At 46.1% G+C, this 20177-nt stretch overlaps 1 protein-coding gene and 1 non-coding gene across 2 annotated transcripts in view; one reads left to right on the top strand and one right to left on the bottom strand.

Annotated features, from left to right (window-relative positions):
- Nucleotides 1–20177, top strand: part of stard7 (StAR-related lipid transfer (START) domain containing 7) — a 49869-nt gene that overhangs the window by 8186 nt on the left and 21506 nt on the right. Inside the window, exon 2 of the mRNA XM_048618742.1 lies at nt 4555–4622. The gene's annotated coding sequence lies outside the window, so the exon portion shown is untranslated. The remainder of the gene's footprint in view (nt 1–4554; nt 4623–20177) is intronic.
- LOC125487388 lies at nt 17446–17582 on the bottom strand. The gene has a single exon (XR_007265863.1). It is a non-coding gene; the product is annotated as a small nucleolar RNA SNORA77 (small nucleolar RNA).

Genomic DNA, 20177 nt, shown 5'->3' with positions numbered 1-20177 from the left:
TAGAGGTTTATAAAATCATGAGGGGCATGGATAGTGTAAATAGCAGTTTCCATGCTGTATGTCTCTATGATTTATCAGGCCTTTTCTCTAGGTTGTGGGACTCCAAAACGAGAGGCATAGGTTTCTGTTGAGAGGGGAAGGATTTGAAAAGGGACCTGAGGGGGAGCTTTTTCATGCAGAGGGTGGCACATGTATGGAACGAGCTGCCAGAGGAAGCAGTGGAAGCTGGTACAATTACAACATTTAAAAGGCATCTGGATGGGTGCATGAATTGGAAGGGTTTAGAGGGAGATGGGCCAAACGTTGGCAAATGGGATTAGGTCATATTGGGATGTCTGGTCGGCAAGGACGAGTTGGGCCGAAGGGTCTGTTTCTGTGCTATATTGGTCTATCAATTCCGACAGTCTGCACTGGAATGTTGGCCTTGGATTTTTGTGCTGAAGCCCCGAAGAGGAACCCAATCCAGGAATTTTGTGACAGATACAAGAGTGATACAAACTGTTGTCATGGATGACACAGGCACTTAAGGTCCTCGGCCGACTTTGCCTTGTTGGGAAATTCTTGGTAACTGCAGAACTCATGGTTGCGAAACTGTCCTTGTGGTGAAGTCATGTGAGTTTAGCAGCAGCAAGCCATTCAGCCTGTTTTGTCTGCTGCACTGATGAATGAGATCGTGGCTCATTTGGTCATCCTCAACTCCACTTTCCTGCCTTTTCCCCATCACCCAGGATTGCCTTATGATTACAAACCCTCTATGGTAAAGAATTTCAGAGATTCACCCACCTTTAAGAGAAGAAACATCTCCTCATCCCTGTCTTCAGTGGGTGACCTCTTATTCCGAGATTACACCCTCTGGTCCTAGACTCTCCCACAAGGTGACACAACCTCTCCGCATCTCCCCCTGTCCGAGGCCTGTAAAAATCTCGTTAGTTTCGACATGGCCAGCTCTCAATCTCATAAACTGCAATGGGCCCAGGAAAACACATCCCTCTTTCTCAGTACGGGACGAGGAGCAGAAATTCCGTGAGCAAAGGACAGTTAAGAAGCAGCAAAGTGTTGCTGTGCAGCAAAACCTTTATTTTACAATGGAGTGCAACACATTGATGTTTCGAAAGGAAAGCACCTATAGGAGTCAAAACTGTACAGGGCTGTTAGCTACGAATTAACTGGCCGAGCCACCCTGCATCGTGCTTCCTGACTACAAATTAGAAAAGATTAACCCCCTGGAAGATGCAAATTGTAAACAAAATTGCTGAGAAATGAGTGCGCAGTTTGCAGATGTCACAGGAAGCCTGTTTGCTATGGAATGTGCTGTTACAATTGTGTGGGCCATTCAACACTGTGTGCATTAACATGTCACTGTTGACACTGCAATATATGCGGCTTCTGCAAAGTGATTTGTCGTTTTACATTCTCTCGCGAGCCATCACTTTCTGTTATACACGGGGATCGCAGCTGTTTCCACTTGTCAACTAAGCGATTTCAACCATCCGGCTATTCTCACATGAGACACTATGAACATAAAAACGAGAAGTCTCTCAGTCGAATAGCGCTGCAAAAGGGAGCCTCGTAACCAAGGCTTTGTCGTCCTGCATTCATCAGCAAAAATGTAAACAGCACTTTGGAAACCTGTGACCTCTACTGTCTAGAAGGACAAGGGCTGGGAACACCGCCTTCTGCCAGTTCCCCTCCAAACCGCACTCATTAACCTTACTTGGGGAATATATCCTTGTTCCTTCAGTGTCGCTGGGTCAAAATCCTGCTTCCTGAACTACTGTATACCTTACTGTTTCAGTTCAAAGGAATGCACAAGGCCATACCAGAGGAATAAGGTCAGTTTGTAACTTAAAAAGGGCACTGAACATGTGCCATGCTAATTATTTCATGTCCCTGACCTCATTTCCCTGAAAGACAACAGCGAGCACATTATTCTTGTACTCACTATCAACTAGAATATTCCGTCTCCTTCTGCAGATCTTTGGAATTATTCCACCTCCACCCGTCAAAACAAAACTAATCTGGGCGATTTGACCTTGCATTCCTTCCTAACAGGAGGGGCAACAAGCTGGAGTTCATGACCAGTCATTTAGGGCCATTAGTCAGAAGCTTTGTGGGTTTTGACAGAAATATGCAGATTCCATTTGTTGGGAGAGATGCACAGCATTTGACATTTATCGAGATTCTTCATCCTTGGTTTTTTTTCTTTAAATCCTTCCCTGGCATCACCCACTCCCTGTCTCTGGAATCTTCTCCAGCCCCTGTTCCCCAAGTTTAATGGCTCCCCCATTGGTGGATCTATCTTCAGCTGCCTGGGATCCAACTCTCCTGAAGCCTCGCTACTTCTTCAGTTAAAATGCTGCTCAAAAGCGATCTCTTCGACAAATTGTCTGAGCTAAAATTAGTAGCTTGGTGTCAGATGATCCTTTGATCATTCTCCTGTGAAGTGCTGTGGTACATTCCATTATGTGGAAGGTGCTATATAAATGAGAAATCTTGTTGTTGATCCAGTGAATGCTGCCAGATTGCTCGAAGAGATGAACAAAAGGTTCACTGCCCTACAAGCCCATGGGTCTTTTTCTGCGTGGCAGTCAGTGACCGGGGTGGGGGTGTACCGCAGGGATCAATGCTTGGCTCCCAGCTATTCACAATATATATAAATGGTGTAGATGAGGGAACTAAATGTAGTACATTTGGTTCTGGTATAACGCGTGTTTCTTAAACGCAAATTGGTTTTAATGCGACTGAAGAATTATAGAACACCATCTGTAGAATGCGAACTGTCCCTACCTGTATTGATGATAACACAATTCTGTCCCCATTGCTTTAAACGTTGCACTTAGTGCGTGATTTCCTTATAATGTCAGATAGCACGGAACTACTGAGTTACATCAGAACCGGCTGTATCTCCAAGTTTGCAGACCACACGAAGTTGGATGGGAGGGTGAGCCATAAGGACGGTGCAGGGTGTGATTGAGACAAGTCAAGTGACTGAGCAAATGTGTAGCAGAGACAACAAGGTGCAAGGCTGGATGAACACAGCAGGCCAAGCAGCATCATAGGAGCAGAGAGGCTGACGTTTCGGGCCTAGACCCTTCATCAGAAAAGCAGATGCAGTTTAATGGGAATCGATGTGATGTTGCCCACTCTGGGAACAGAAACAGAAAGGTGGATTATTTTCCAAAAGGCAATCGATTGGGGAAACGGTGGGGAGGTGCAACGAGAGCTGGGTGTCCCTCCTACACCAGGAGCTGCGGGGGGGTGATGAGGAAAGCCAATGGGATGTTGGCCCTTCATGGCGAGAGGATTGGAGTACAGGAACAGGGATGTCTCTCTGCAATTGGACAGGGTGGGACCGCATCCTGGAGTATTGAGTGTGGGAGGTTTGGGATCTCCTTATCTGGGGAAGGATGTTCTGGTAATGAAGGGAGTGTGACAAAGGTTTACCAGGTTCCTGGGATGGCATGGACTGACGGATGGAGAGAGACCGGATCGGGTTAGGATTATATTCACTGGAGTTTAGGAGAATGAGGGGGAGATCTCACAGAAACCTATTGAATTCTAACATGGACTAGACAGGGTAAAGGATGTTCCCGATGACCAAAGAGTTTTAAGGATATGCGGTAAGCCATTTAGGACTGAAACGAGGAGAAATGTCTTCACTCAGAGAGTGTGGAATTCACTGCCACAGAAAGCAGTCAGGGACGAAACATTGAATGTTTTCAAGATGGAGTTGGATATAGTTCTTAGAGCTAAAGGGAGAAAGTGGGAACGGGAGACTGAGTTGGATGATCAGCGCATGATCATATCAAATGGTGCAGCAGGCTGAATGGCCTGCTCCGATTTTGTACGTTTCCAATCGGCAGTTACATTGCTTTCTTCGGGAAACCGACAACCCTGATGGTGCTACCCTCGCTGATCAAAGTGGGTAATTGCAAAAAGAACTGGCAAGAGACAGCGGGGGAAGTAGAGACAATGTAGCACAAGTGGTCTTTCAAACCACCTCAACGTTTGGCAGAAACTGGGAAATATGTCAAAAACATTCTCACACTCCTTGAAGTTCATCCCTGCTGTTTTGCGCACCCGGTAAACCAGCAAAGGCTGGATGGATCAGGTTGAAAAGCCCTTATTTTGCTTCGTGTTCTCTGCATAGCTTTCGGAGTTTGTGTCCTGCAATTGGTTTCAGAAAGTCTGATACTGAAGTTGCCTTTGTTAGTTATTTCGTTTTGCTCAGGCACTTATAAGCCGGCTTAATGTCACTTTTTTCCAAAAGATCATTTTTGTGGTAAGAATAATAAAAAAAAATTCCAAAGGCATTTCCACCAAAGACTGTAGATCATGCCTGTCGGCAGCTCCACTCGCGTTGACCGGAACTAGTCTGCTTCTGAGCTGTGTGAGGTGTAGCCGTTCATGAGCAAAGGCCTGGGCACTTGTACCCCAGTGTCTCTCCAATTGATCCTTGTGAACTTACCGTGAAAAAAGATCAAGCTCGGCTGTGTTACGCGAAATTGGCCCTTTTGCAACATCACGTTCAACTTTTCCCTCTCCTCTTTTCAGGTGCTCCTGACCCCAGTGAATACGTTTCTGACGGAATTCTACTTGAAGGGCTTTGAGGATGTGTGGAGGTGAGTTTGAGAGAGAGACGTAGCGCACCCACCACATCCAACAGGAAGGAGTTTTGTTTTCCGTCGGACATCCGCACACAAACTTGCTTATTTCTTCCTCCACTTAAATATCAAGGAGGCTGAAGCCAATGTTTTTGATCCTTACTCCATTCCCTAGTGACTGACTGTGCCCCTCTCCCTGACAACAGGCTGTGATTAAGCCAGTCTGGTTGTAACCTTGGTGCCGCATTTGACCGCCACTTCCCGCTTTCCAAGGTGAGCTTCCAACCTCATTTTGCACCCGCCACTCAAAGCACCCTTTCCCACCTCCAGGACTGCACTCAAATTAGCCCCTGTCTTGTCTAATTGGCTGCTGAAACAATCATCCATTGCTTTGCTCCCCCTGGACTCAATTATTTCAAGACGCTCACAGCTGATTTTCCACATTTTACCCTCTGCAAACTTGGGTTTGTCCAAAACTCTTAATGAGTTAAAACCCATGTCTTTGCTGAGAGTCCTTGCCTCCTGGCTCCTAGGTCCAAATGATTTTAAAACTCTCATTTTTGTCTCCAAATCCTTCCATTGCTTCACTCCCTCCCTATCCCTAAATCTCCTCCAGCCCCACAAACCTCTGATATCTCTGTGCTTCTCAAACTCCAGCATCCCCAATTTTAATTGCTCCACCATCAATGGCCGTACCTTGAGACTGCCAGTGCCCTGAGATCTGGAATTCCCTCCTTAACCCTCACTTTCCTGCTTTGAGAAGCTCCTCAAAACTGTCCTCTTTGACCAGGCTTTTAGGCATCTGAGCCAATATCCCACAAACTCGAAAACATGCTTTGTTTTACAATGCTCTTATCATAGAGCTGTATAGCACGCAAACAGACCCTTCAGCCCAATTTGTCCATGCCGACCGGATATCCTAAACTGATCTGGTCCCATTTGGCCCAAATCCCTCTAAACTCTTCCTATTCATGTATCCATCCGGATGCCTTTTAATTATTGTAATGGTACCAGCTTCCACCACTTCCTCTGGCAGCTCAACCCATACACGCACAACCCTCTGTGTGAAAAAGTTGCCCCTTAGGTCCCTCTTAAATCTTTCTCCTCTCACCTTAAACCTATGCCGTCTAGTTTTGGACTCCCCTACCCTGGGAAAAAAACCTTGGCTGTCCACCCTATCCATGCCCTTCATGGTTTTTTAGACCTCATAAGGTCACCCCCTCAGCCGCCGACACTCCAGGGAAAACAGCCCCAGCCTATTTGGCCTCTCCGTATAGCTCAAACCGTCCTATCCTGGCAATATCTTGTGAAGCACCTTCAGATGTTACGAGATGCTGTACAAACGCAGGTTGTTGCAGAGAAATGTCCATCCAAGCTATCAAATAGTGGGTAATATCAAAATGAAGGTGGTTCCCCCGAGCCTGACTGTATTGTACAATCGTCATTTCATCTATTGTACAAAGGTAATGTGCAGCAATGAGTGAACCGGAGGTCAGGAGTAGACAGCTTGGCCAGTTTTTCTCCTCTTTAGTGTTGTGTAGTCCCTCCTTCAACAAGTTAGACAGCTCCAACCAGAGGTGTTACGAATTTGCTCAGGTGTCCCACCATACCGAACTGGTCAATTACTACAAACACAAGCTGGTACCAATACAAACTGGTCTCAACTTTATCAGGAAACAAGTTACAGTAATCTTTTATTTTTTTTTCATATTTCATAAATACACTTCATTCATTAAAAAAACCTTATATACATGCATAGTTACTAAAGCAGGTTGGTTCTGTATGGTAGCATATGAAGAAAACAAACATTGGAGTTTGACTCTGTCCAACAAACCCAAGGCATCTATTCGTTGTGCAAGATTCCAGCCTTTAATACTAAACAACACTATCTCTAATCCTATTCAGCTCCTTGAGCTTATATTACTTCCCCAGTCTCTTGTAGATTTATGCAATCGTGCTCTTTCTGTGGGAAACTGCTTTCTCTCTTTTCTGTCTGTCTGTCTCTCTCTCTCTGGATAGTCATCTGGTCTCTGCCTTTTGCCATGCCGGTTTCTTTGAAAGGTCTTTCCTGATCTGTAGATAGTCCCATTTTTATATCTTGTCCCCTAGCTTCTGGCTCTTTCTATAGCTTTAGCTAATTAGGAGATCTTGCCTAATAGCTACCAATGGTTTGGATGGTTTTCTTTGTTAATCGCTAAATGCCCTGTTAATGTTTGTTTCATCATTTTAGGCTTAAGTGCCTGGTTCTTGCTTGCTAATATGTATCTCTTCTTTGTTCAGTTGATGAGATATGTCTGTCGACAAGATATGGCCTTTACACTATGCTAATGTCTTCAGCACCTAGTTGCTGCTTGTGTCTGGTTTCTGGGTTACGTGACTTCAGAGTTTGACTTGGCCAATGTACCCGGCATCCTTTGCTGTTTGGCCAAGCTAGCAAGTGTTTTAGAAGCAATTGGCCCGCTGAGATAGGGAGTCTGGGGATCACCTCCGCTATGCAGCTGAAATGGTTTACCCAATTCAGTCGCTGGGCAAACTTGATTCTGCCGAGTTCCCAGCCTGAGCAGCCACCAGAGAAGCTGCACTGCATCAATCAGTAGTCATGCAGTGCCTTTCCAAAACCAGAAAGGTCTGCACCTTCTCAACACAAAGTGGTGTACCAGACAGCAGCAAGCATTTCAAAGCCACTGTCCAAAAGCATTCACAAGGAGCTGACGGTCATCGGACTTTTATTACCGCCAAACTTGTTAGTGTGCCTGTTACAGAATGCGCACAAGTGAACTCAGGGGTGGGGGGAAGCCCTGCATGGGCAGTAGAAGCTTTGAGTCTCTCTCTCCCACCATAGCAGACGTGCCCATTTGCAGATCTACAAGGGCAACTGTGCAATGCACAATTAGACAGATACCAATCAGATTAGGTGGAAATCACAACCAATTTATTACTCATCTTCATCTCAAGTGCAATGAAATTATTGGTTTCTGTCGGAGCTGGGAACTGACGTTATCAGTCCAGCCAATGCCTGGTGATATTCCTACTGAAGGAGGAACATCTTTGCAGGAAGATTATTGTCACAACTTTCTGAGAATTAGCAGTAATGATGTAGATAAGGCGACTAACTCTTTCAAGCATACTTCAGGGATTATAGAAGTTTATAGTCTGTCCTCCTTTTCAGTAATGCATGTAATTTAAACATACAGTAATGCTCACATTTTCACTGTGCTTCACATGAAAAGGCATCTTCCCCTGCCCCCACATCAGTTAAATCAAGTTAAAGTTTGAGGTTGTAAAACCCATAACTTGACGTCAGTAAGTGCCTTTAAGGGTTGTCCAACAGATTCAATGTGCAGTTGCGCAGTCACATTAACCGAACTGAAATCACAGTATTAAGTAGCTTAAATCACTGAATGGAAAATTATTCTGTCCGCATGAGACACAGCTTGGTTTTTTACGAGCCTAATGAAGTAGTTGATACTGATTTTCCAAAATTCCCTAAATTCAGGTAAGTTTCCATCAGACTGGAAAGTAGCAAATGCCTCGATGATCCGCAGTGTGCTGGGGCAGTTACACTCAGTGACTAAGCAGCAAGCCGTTGTTTTTTCTGCACCATCCAGTTTCTAAGCCCAGCTCCATGACATTGTGGAGGAGGTCTAGCAGAAAGTGGGTGCCTCCTCACAGGGGGCAGAAAGTCAAGGCCAACAGTGACCAGCTAGAACAGAACTTGAACCTTGCAGAAAAAAAAGACACATTCGTCAGGACACACAAGAATGCCAAACTTCTACACTTGACAGTCTTGAATAGAGAGACTTGTTGAAGATTTCCAGCAGGCCAAATTTCAAACAATCACAACAATTTATATTTATAGGAAATATTTCTAGGAGAGGTAGGCAGCTAGTGTCGGAGTGTCCTGTGGCTATCCCCATCTCAAACAAGTATGCTGCTTTGGAAAATGTAGGGGGCGATGGACTCTCAGGGGAGCGTAGCACTGACAGCCAGGTTTCTGGTCCCAAGACTGGTAACAAGGGGTATGGCAGGGAACTTTCTAGTCAGGAGCACAGGCAGACACTTCTGCGGCTGACAGTGAGACATCAGAATGGTGGTTTGCCTCCCTGGTGCCAGGGTCAAGGACTTCTCAGAGGGGGTGCAGAATATTCTCAAAGGGGAGAGGGACCAGCAGGAGGTCATTTTACACATTGATATCAACCACACAGGAAGAGAAAAGGACGAGATTCTGAGGAGAATGTAGGAAATTAGGCAGGAGGTTAAAAAGTAGGTCCTTGAGGGTAGTAATGTCTGGATTACTCCCAGGGCCGTAAGCTAGTGAGGTAGGAATAGGAGGATAGAGTAGATGAATACCTGGCTGAGGAGCTGGTGTATGGGGCAGGAATTCACATTGTTGGATCATTGGAATCTCTTCTGGGATAGAAATGACCTGAATAAGGACAGGTTGCACCTGAATTGGAAGGGGACCAATATCCTGGTGGGGAGATTTGCTGGAGCTACTCGGGAGGATTTAAACTAGTAAGACGAGGGGCCGCAAGCCAACGAGATAGTGAGAATAGGGATCAGTGTGAAGCTGGTACAGTCAAGGAGAAGCAAGCCAAACAGTCAAGGCAGGCAAGAACAAGACAGAGAACGAGGTAGGACTGATAAATTCAATTGCATTTATTTAGGTGCAAGAGGCCAAACAGGTAAGGCAGATGAACTCAGGGCATGGTTGGAAACATGGGACTGAGATATCATAGCTATTACAGAGACGTGGCTCAGGGATGGACAGGACTGGCAGCTTAATGTTCTAGGGTATAGATGCTATTGGAAGGATAGAAGGGGGGGCAACAGATGAGGGGGAGTGGCGTTTTTGATTAGGGATAACATTACGGCTTAATTAGGGAGGATGTTCCAGACAGTATGTTATTTGGGTGGAATTGAGAAATAAGAAAGAGATGATCTCCCTATTAGGATTGAAATATAGGCCCCCCCCCAGTAGTCAGCAGGAAATTGAGAAACAAATTTGTAAGGAGATCTCAGTTATCTGTAAGAATAATAGGGTTGTAATGGTACAGAATTTTAATTTTCCAAACATAGACTGGGACTGCCATAGTGTTAAGGGCTTGGATGGAGAGGAATTTGTTAAGGGTGCACAAGAAAATTTTCTGAATCAGTAGGTGACGTACCTACTAGAGAAGGTGCAAAACTGGACCTACTCTTGGGAAATAAGGCAAGGCAGGAGACTGAGGTGTCAGTATGGGTACACTTTGGGGCTAGTGACCATAATTCTATTAGTTTTAAAATATGATGGAAAAGGATAGACCAGATCTAAAAGTTAAAAGTTCTAAGTTGGGGTAAGGCCAATTTTGACAGTATTAGGCAAGAACTTTCAAAAGTTGATTGGGTGGGTGAGTGGAGGGATATTCCCAGGTAAAGGGATGGTTGGAAATTGGGAGCCATTTAAAAATGAAATAAAGAGAGTCCAGAGACAGTATGTTCCTGTTAGGGTGAAGGGCAAGACTGGTAGGTGTGGAGAATGCTGGACGACTAGAAAAATTGAGGCTCTGGTCAAGAAAAAGGAAGCAAGCATATGTCAGGTATAGACAGCAGGGATCAAGTGAATCCCTAAAACAGTATAAAGGCAGTAGGAGTATGGAGTATACTCGAGAGGGCAAAATGGGGACATGAGATAGCTATGGCAAATAGGGTTAAGGAGAATTCAAAAGGATTGTACAAATAAATTAAGGACAAAAGTGTAACTAGGGAGTGAATAGGGTCCTTTAAAGATCAGCAAGGCTGCCTACATGTGGAACAGCAGGTGATACTAAAAGAGTATTTCGCATCACTATGTACCGTGGACAAAGCTATGGAAGCTAGAGAACTTGGAGACATAAACAGTGATATCTTGAAAACTGTCCATATTACAGAGGAAGAGGTGCTGCACATCTTAATACACATAAAGGTGGATAAATCCCTGGGACCTGATCAGGTGTATCCCATAATTTTGTGGGAAGCAATTGCTGGGCCCCTTGCTGAGATATTTTTATCATCGAGAGCCTCGGGTGAGGTGCCAGAAGACAGGAAGGTGGCTAATGTGCCAATATCTAAGAAAGGTGGTAAAGAAAAGCCAGGAGACTACAAACCGGTGAGCCTGACATCAGCAGTGGGTAAATTGTTGGAAGAGATTCTGAGGGACAGGATTTACGTGCATTTGGAAAGGCAAGGACTGATTAGGGATAGTCTCTGTGTCTTTGTATGTGGGAAAACATGTCTCACTAACTTGATTGAGAGTTTTGAAGAAGTGACAAAGAAGATTGATGAAGGCAGAGTGATGGATGTTGTCTATATGGACTTCAGCAAGGTATTACACAAGGGTCCACATGGTCTAGGCCCGAAACGTCAGCTTTCCTGCTCCTCTGATGCTGCTTGATCTACTCTGTTCATCCAGCTCTACACCTTTTTATCTCTGGTCCACAAGGTTAGATCGCATGGAATCCAGGGAGAGCTAACCATTTGGATACAGAACTGGCTTGAAGGAAGAAGACAGAGTGGTGGTGGAAGGTTGCTTTTCAGACTGGAGGTCTGTCACCAGTGGTGTGCCACAAGGATCGGTGCTGGGCCCACTGCTTTTCTTCATTTATATAAATGATTTGGATGTGAGTATAGGAATGCTTACTAAGTTTGCAGATGACACCAAAATTGGTGGTTTGGTCGGCAGTGAAAGTTATCGCAGAGTACAGTGGGACCTTGATCAGATGGGCCAAGGAGTGGCAGGTGGAGTTTAATTTCGATAAATATGGTGTTGCATTTTGGAAAGGCATATCAGGGCAGGACTTATACACTTAATGGTAAGGTCCTGGGGGGTGTTGCTGAACAAAGAGACCTTGGGGTGCGGGATCATAGTTCCTTGAAAGTGGAGACACAGGTAGACAGGATAGTGAAGGAGGCATTTGGTATGCTTGACTTTATTGGTCAGTACGTTGAGTATAAGAGTTGGGAGGTCATGTTGCAGCTGTACAGGACATTGGTTAGGTCACTTTTGGAATACTGCATTCAATTCTCGTCTCCCCAAAATAGAAAATATTTGTGCAACTTGAAAGGGTGCAGAAAAGATTTTCAAGGATGTTGCCGGGATTGGAGGGTTTGAGCTGTAGGGAGCGGCTGTAATAGGCTGGGGCTATTTTTCCTGGAGTGTCGGAGGCTGAGGGGTGACCTTATAGAGGTTTATATGGATAGGGTGAATAGTCAAGGTCTTTCCCTAAAGATAGGGGAGTCCAAAACTAGAGGGGCATAGGTTTAAGGTGACAGGGCAAAGATTTAAAAGGGACCTGAGAGGTAACTTTTTCCACACAGAGGGTGGTGCATGTATGGAATGAGCTGCCAGAGGAAGTGGTGAAGGCTGGTACAATGACAACATTTAAAAGGCAGCTGCATGGGTACATGAATAGGAAGGGTTTAGAGGGATATGGGCCAAATGCTGGCAAATGGGACTAGATTAATTTAGGACATCTGGTCAGTATGGATGAGTTGGACTGAAGGGTCTGTTTCTGTGCTGTATAACTCTATACTTAAAAAATTCACATTTTCTCTTATGGTATATTGTGTAACTGTTGTATTTGTTCTGATAAAAGTCTTCAATGCGTCTGTCTATTCAACAACATTCCAGTTAAAACAAGTTAATGAATTATACACTACAGCAGAAAAGGTGAATTGTTAAGATGTAAATTGTTATTATTTGAAATTGGGCAAGCCTGCATTTGTCCTGACACGAAACCTTGGCAACATGTCTCTCTCTTCAGCGATACTCAAGTCAGAGGTAGTAGGAACTGCAGATGCTGGAGAATCTGAGACAACAAGGTGCAGAGCTGGATGAACACAGCAGGCCAAGCAGCATCAGAGGAGCAGGAAAGCTGACGTTTCGGGCCAGAAGGGTCTAGGCCGGAAACGTCAGCCTTCCTGCTCCTATGATGCTGCTTGGCCTGCTGTGTTCGTCCAGCTTTGCACCTTGATACTTAAATCAGTTGGGTTCTACCGAGGCCAAATTCGAATCCCTTGAAGTAGCCAGGTCAATCCCAGCACTGGCCAACGGAAAATACTTGTCTTTATTTTTCAGCGCTTATTGTCCTGCCTGTCTCCAGGGGTTGTTGACGTATGAGGTGAGAGGATGCCCTGTCACTGCAGCACACGGTGCCATCTGCTGGAGCTGCGTGGCAATGCTGCTCAGAATTTTGTGCAAAGATTTAGTCAAAGGGTTTGAAATGCAGATATATGTAATAGAATCACAGAATCCCTACAGCGCAGAAGCAGGCTATTCGGCCCATCAAATCCACGCCGACCCTCCAAACGGCATCCCACCCAGACCCAACCCGCTACTCTATCCCGGTAACCCTGCATTTCCCCATGGCTAACCCACCTAGCCTGCACATCCCTGGACACTATGGGCAATTTGCCCTAACCTACACATCTTTGGGCTGCGGGAGGAAACCCTCGGATACATGGAGACAATGTCCAAACGCCACACAGACAGTCCAAGGCTGGAATTGAACCCAGGTCCCTGGAGTTGTGAGGTAGCAGTGCTAACCACTGAACTACTATGTCACCTCATGAGAGCGTAGGGGAGGATATTCCCCATAGTACTTAAAGAATGAGCTGAGACAAGGACAGCATGGTGGCTCAGTGGTTAGCACTGCTGCCTCACAGCGTCACGGACCCGGTTCGATTCCAACCTCTGGATGACTCTGTGTGGAGTTTCCTCTGGGTCCTCTGGTTTCCTCCCACAGTCCAAAGATGTGCAGGTCAGGGTGGATTGGTCGTGTCCAGGGATATGCAGGCTGGGTAGATTAGCCATGGGAAATACAGGGTTTAAGTGGGGGTCTGGGTTGGACGCCATTTGGATGGTCGGTGTGGACTGGACGGGCCGAATTGCCTGCTTCCATACTGCAGGGTTTCTACAGTTCATTTCAGTGATTTTTTTTGATCAGGGCTGGATTTGTCCTCAGCCTGTCTCTCTCTCCAGCCAGCCGTTTTCACTGAAAGTAATGAAAACCACACCACTCCATTTCTTGAGCTTTCTTCGCACAGCAGGAGTCAGAACCCCTCCCAGATTCCAGCTTGTCTATCTCCCTTTGTTCACCTCCAATATGTGACCTGAGTTGGTTGTGTCCAGAACGGAAACTCTGTGAGACTTCTCAGCAGCATCTTTCTCTTCCGAGACTTTGTCTGAAAGGGAGAACATAAATTTGTGAAAGCCAAGTGCCACTGAAGCCTTTCATTCTGTCATCTGAATATCTAATATCTAAGAGAAACGTGAGAGGTGCAGTGGGCTAATGTAACCGGGCTAGTAATACAGATTTGCCAGCTGAATATCAGGGGGACCATGGGGATGAATCCCACCGCAGTGGAATTTAAATTCAAATAATAAATCTAGGATTTTAACCTAGTCTTTCTAATAGTCATGAAACTATTAAAAAAAAACCCATCTGGTTCACTAATGTTAAGTAAAAGCCGAAAGAACTGCGGATGCTGTAAGTAAGGAACAAGAACAGAAGTTGCTGGAAAAGCTCAGTGAGTCTGGCAGCATCTGTGAAGAAAAAAAAAATCTGAGTTAGCATTTCTGAGGAAGGGCCACCGGACCCGAAACGCTAACTCTGATTTTGTTTTTCTTCACAAATGCTGCCAGACCTAGTAAGCTTTTTCCAGCAACTTCTGTTTTTGTTCCTCGTTCACTAATGTTCTCTGGCTTTATCCGGTCTGGCCCAACATGTCAATGGGCTGACGAGTGGTAGACGGAGTTTAATTTGGATAAATGCGAGGTATTGTATTTTGGTAAAACAAACAAGGGCAGAACTTATCCAATTAATGGTAGAACCTGGGTAGTGTCGTAAAACAGAGAGATCTTGGAGGTCAGGTACATAATTCTTTGAAGCTTGCGTTACAGGTGGACAGGGTAGTTAAGGTGTTTAGCACGCTTGCCTTTGTTGCTCAAACCTTTGAGTATAAGAGTTGGGACGTCGAGTTGAGGTTGTACAGGATGTTGGTGAGGCCTCTTCTGGAATACTGTGTCCAATTCTGGTCGCCCTGTTATAGAAAGGATATCATTAAGCTGGAGAACGTTCAGGAAAGATTTACCTGAATGTTGCCGGCAATGGAGGGTTTGAGTTATAAAAATATACTGGAAAGGCTAGGACTTTTTTCACTGGAGCATAGGAGGTTGAGGGGCAACCTTATGGAGCTTTATAAAATCATGAGGGGCACTGGTAAGGTGAATGAGAAGAGTCTTTTCCTTAGGGTGGGGCAGTTCAAAATAGGGGCATATTTTGAATGTGAGAGGAGAAATATTTAAAAAAGGACATGGGGGCAACTTGTTTTTACACAGACAGTGGTTGTGTGTGGATTGAACTTCCTTTATGTGACTCCAGGCCCACATCACGGTGTTTCTCACAATTCATTCACTGGGTAAGGCCATCAGGAGATGGGTCAGTATATATCGCCCATCCCCAATTGCCCCTTGGAATTGAGTAACTTGCAAGGGCCATTTCAGATGGGAGTCAACCACACTGTTGTGGGTCTGGAGTCACATGTAGACCATAAGGACAGCAAATATTTCCGCTAAAGGGACATCAGTGAACCAGAAGAGCTTCTCGACAGTGAACATGGTTGTTATTAAACTCTTTAGTTCCGGACTTGTTAGTTGAATTCAAATTTCACCATCTGCTGTGGTGGGGTATGAGCGTTAGCCTGGGGTTACAGACGACTGGTCCAGTATCATTACCACTACTTAAATCCATCTTCCCAGATTCTGAACTGCACCCTCTTCCCGCACTCAGGTCAAGGGCAGTTAAGGATGGGCAACAAATGCTGGCCTGGCCAGCAGTGCCCACATCACGTGACAGAACAGAAAGAGAGCCCCAATTTTCTTGTGCTGCTCACCAGCTTATATATTTGTTAGTCTGGTGGGGGGAGTTGGAATCCACATCCCTTAGAACATGAGCCTGGGGGTTCTGGTAACAATCAGTGTCATTACCGCAAAACCACCCCCTCCCCAGGTCTGCACCTGATCTCTCGGGCACCCGATTACCCCCAACCCGTCACCTTTTGTCTCCAGTTTCCGAGGCCCATTACAGCAACACAGTTCCCACCCTAGTGAGCAAAGATGAGAGCTTTTGGTTGCAGTGGCTGTGTTTATGCAGTTGGTGCCTTTCCCTTTGCCCACTGCAGCTCAGGGGCTCTCACTACACACCTCTTGAAGACCTCTCGGCTGCTTCCTCCGCAATGACAGTCTGAAGTGGACATCTTGCGAGTCTCCGCTCAAACAGCCACACACCAAGATCTGTCCGTAGCGGAGAGTTTAGACATCTGCAAATAAAGAAGACTGGGATTTTTAAACCCCACGGCAAGCTTTTGCCCCCTCGGGCGAGTTTCAAGCCAGATTTCACCGAGGTCAGTCACGTTAACTAGGCGAGCAAACACCGTCTGCCCAGACGCAGCCCTGGGCACGTCTCCGGTGCGGACGGAGACGGCATCGGCGGGAAAACTTCCCCTCGCAGGCGGAAAAAGCGCCAGGTCGGAAAAGCAGCCCCGGCCCAGAGTGGGGGAGAAACAAATAAGAGCGGAAGGAGAAACTACCCTTGTCCCAAACCCTCAAATCTAACCTGTTCACACCATCAGAGCGAACGTTACCGTTAAATCGGTGCGTGTTTGGACAGACACACTCCAAATACAAATCCAATCCAGTTCCCAGTTCGGCACGAGGCAGAATGTTCTGTGAAGTATCCAGTTAATTTGAACCGTACTGTTGTATCTTATTATGGCTGGGATGCCTACCTTTCCTTCTGGTGGCACTTTAGGCAGGTGGCAGGGGACAGCAACAGGCATCACAATCTGAGCGTGCGCACGCTGGCAGACCGCTTCGGGTCGGGATTGGACGCAAGAATCCTGACCTGAAGGAGAAGAGAGGCAGATACAATTCAATGAATGTAAGAAACAGGAGCAGGAGTAGGCCATCTGGCCCGTCGAGCCTGCTCCGCCATTCAATAGGATCATGGCTGCTCTTTGGGTGAATGAACTTTCAACATTTCTACAAAGAGAGAAGTTTTTCTTCAAGACCAATGCGAGAACGCTAAATTCCAAACGATCACAGCAATATACACAGAAAAAAGGATTAGTGATTGGTGGCAACTGGATCCTGACTAGCTAAGACTGAGCCAAGTAAGAAAGCATACTTGGGTTCCCCCAAGTTTCCAGGTAATTCAAAACGGTGCAAGGCTAGAACGTGTTACTGCTGCTTGCAGAGAATGGGTCCCCTGTGTGTAAATAAATCTAGCACGCATAAACGAGCCATGTTTCAGGCTCGTGACTTGGTTGTTAGGGTCGCTAGTAACGTATTTGGATTTGTTTAGCAAGTGCTGTGCATTCACATCTCACAGCCAAAGGTTTGTTCCTGGTTGATGGGTACAAAGCAAACAAAAAAGCTTGACAACAAGTCCCCCACACTTTCGTGATCAGGAATGGATTTTTTTTTATTCACTAATGGGACGTGGGAATCGCTGGCTGGCAATCTTGCCTTTGAGAAGGTGGTGGTGAGCTGCCTTCTTGAACTTCTACAGTCCATGTGCTGTGGGTAGATCCACAATGCCCTTCGGGAGGGAACCCCCCTCAAAGCCTCAAAGCTGAGTTGAGACAAAAGAGCCCAGAACTTGATAGGCTGCTTGGCCTGCTGTGTTCATCCAGCCCTGCACCTTGTTGTCTCAGATTCTCCAGCATCTGCAGTTCCTACTATCACTTGATAGGATCTCCCCCTTCCCGCGTCCCTCTTCCGTCCTGGAAAGTCAGAATCTTTCGTGACGGGCCGAATATTTTCGCAACTGTTCCAGAGGAGCTGTGGCTGTTGTGACCTCAATGGGACACAGCAAATACATACAGTATTCTGGAGGTTTCCTGTTGCAGACTTAAAAAGGTGCCAGACCAGGGAAAGGGTATGGCCCAGAGTGAGTCTGCAAATAAGAACTGCCTGAATTAAATTGAAATATGTTTGAGAACATTTATCCTTCCTTCCAAGTGCCCCACAGGCTAGTCAAGCCACAGCTTGGTGTATCCAGATACTTACCACTGGCTTTAATTCCAGCCTTCATTCAGCTTTTCGTGTTGCAGTTTCCACCTACAGGGAATCATCCTACAGCACCCACTTCAAGACTCGAAACTGCTTCCCTGCAGCATCCGTACCTGTGTTGACCAGACAACCTTCAAAGGCGCTATCTCAATGCAAGCTGTCACCTCCTGGAAGCAAAAGTTGGATTTTACTTAAGACAGGCACAGCATACTGCAGAAGCTGGAAATCTGATTGCCAGAAGGAGAAAATGCTGGAAAAGCCCAGCAAGGCTGCCAATACCCAAGGAGCCATGCCAAGTTGCTGTCGAACTGGATTTCCCTGGAGAATCCAGTGCAGGGCAGGGATGCATTTTCCAGCATCATAGCACGGGATGAGCAGCTTCCATTTCCCAGAGGTGGTTCACTGCATAGGACATCACAGGGTGGCCATCCAGCCTACTCCGAGGAGCACTGCAGTCAATTGCTGCTCCCTGCCGTTGCTTCGGGAGCCCCCCCCCCACCCCAACCCTATGCCCTCCCCCCCACAATCCTAACCTCCACCCTCTCTCTGAAGCTGCTGTCAAGTCCATCTCCCACCAATGTTTCAGATACATTCTGGGGCCACCCAGCCAACTATCTGTGAACTCAACCAAGCACGCCATGGTCAGCTCTGCCCCTTCAGCTGGTTGCCCCTCAGATTTTATTACTTTTTTTGAGGTGGGGGGTGAGTGGAAAGAGGGCTAGCTGAGGTTGGATCTTTCCAACCTGGACAACCCAGGGAAGATCTCATGCCATTTCCAGTTTTTACTGAAACTAACTCACTTCCCCTTACTTAGGGCTATTTACGCAGCCCCTGCAAGAGTAGCCTCGATTCTTCTTGGAAATTTTCATCAGATGACATTTATTTCGAGCTACTACCAGAGTGATTCACTGGGAAGAAGTTAAGAATACGACCTGACGGTGACAAAGACTGAGTCTCCCCTCGCCATGTGTTCCTCTCTGCCGCCGCCATTTTCCCAGTCTGGCCTGCAGGCCCGCCCCTTCTCATTCCTATTGGTAGATGTCGGAGGCGTCCCGGTCCCCATTGGCTGCTGGAGGTGTCGTTCCGCGCTTTGCTGCAATGCGTGCTGGGACTTGTAGTTCCCATCTCTTCTGCCTAGTCCTGTTTGAGAGTTTGTGCTTCTCCTAGTCTTCCCCTTCCCACCAGTACCCTCCAAGACTCCTACCAAGGTCCTAGCACTGTCCTGATGATAAAACAGCTGAGAAATGTGCTGAACTGAGGTTCAAGCTGGCATGCTGAAGAAACATGCAGAATTTTGCCACTTCTGGAATACTGCATTCAATTCTGGAATCTGTACATCCTTGCTTACTGTGGTCTGCCTGTATTGCTCGTAAACAAAGCTTTTCACTGTACTTTGGTACACATGATAATTAATCAGTCAATTACAACATTTAAAAGGCATCTGGATGGGTACATGACTAGGAAGGGTTTAGAGGGATATGGGCCAAATGGAACTAGATTTATTCAGGATACCTGATCAGCATAGACAAGTTGGAATGAAGGGTCTGTTTCCATGTTTTATATCTCTGTGACACTATTTGGCCTTTTCGGAATACTGTGTTCAATTCTGGTCTCCGTGATACACAAAGAAACTTGAAACTGTGCAGAAAAGATTTACAAGGACGTTGCCAGGTTTGAGCTATAGGGAGAGGCTGAATAGGCTGGGGCTATTTTCCCTGGAACATTGGAGGCTGAGGGGTGACCTTACAGAGATTTATAAAATCATGAGAAGCACGGATAGGGTGAATAGCCTCAGTCTTTTTATCCAGGGTACGGGTGTTCAGACCTATAGTACGTTAAGATCTATGGTGCATTAGTTTAAGGTGAGATGTGAAAGGTTTAAAAGGGATCTAAGGGGCAACTTTTTCATGCAGAGCATGGTGTGTTGTATGGAATGAACTGCCAGAGGACTTGGTGGAAGCTGGTACAATTACAACATTCAAAAGGGATCTGTATGGGTAGATGAATAAGAAGGGTTTAGAGGGATAGGGGCTAAAAGCTGGCAAATGGGACTAGATTAATTTAGGATATCTGGTCAGCATGGACAAGTTGGATCGAAGAGTCTGTTGCCGTGCGTACAGCTCCGTTTTGCAGAGTGGAGGCTACATGTCCACAAACACAGAGCACAGCAACTACGTATTTCACACAATTTAATATTTTAAAATTACTTTATTAGTGTACCCGAGAGTGGCTGAACTGCACTTACACAGTACAGTGTTCAGTAGTGGGGCGGGAAGTGGAATCACTGAAATAAAAAAAGGTATGCGCTCTAGAAACACAACATTTGTGCGCAGTTAACATTTCAAGTCCAATCTGACGCTACCCAAATTCTCCCTGTCAGACTAGCACCGCCTGATCCGAGCATGCTAACATTACCCTTTCCCCCCCACTGCTCTTAGCATGCTCACGTTGCCCTTTCCCCCCTGCTCTGAGCATGCTCACGT

This window comes from Rhincodon typus, chromosome 40, assembly GCF_021869965.1.
Source record: "Rhincodon typus isolate 14 chromosome 40, sRhiTyp1.1, whole genome shotgun sequence".
In the NCBI taxonomy this organism is placed as follows: domain Eukaryota; kingdom Metazoa; phylum Chordata; class Chondrichthyes; order Orectolobiformes; family Rhincodontidae; genus Rhincodon; species Rhincodon typus.
The sequence above is the reverse complement of the archived record's forward strand: the minus strand, read 5'-3'. Positions and strand labels throughout refer to the sequence as shown.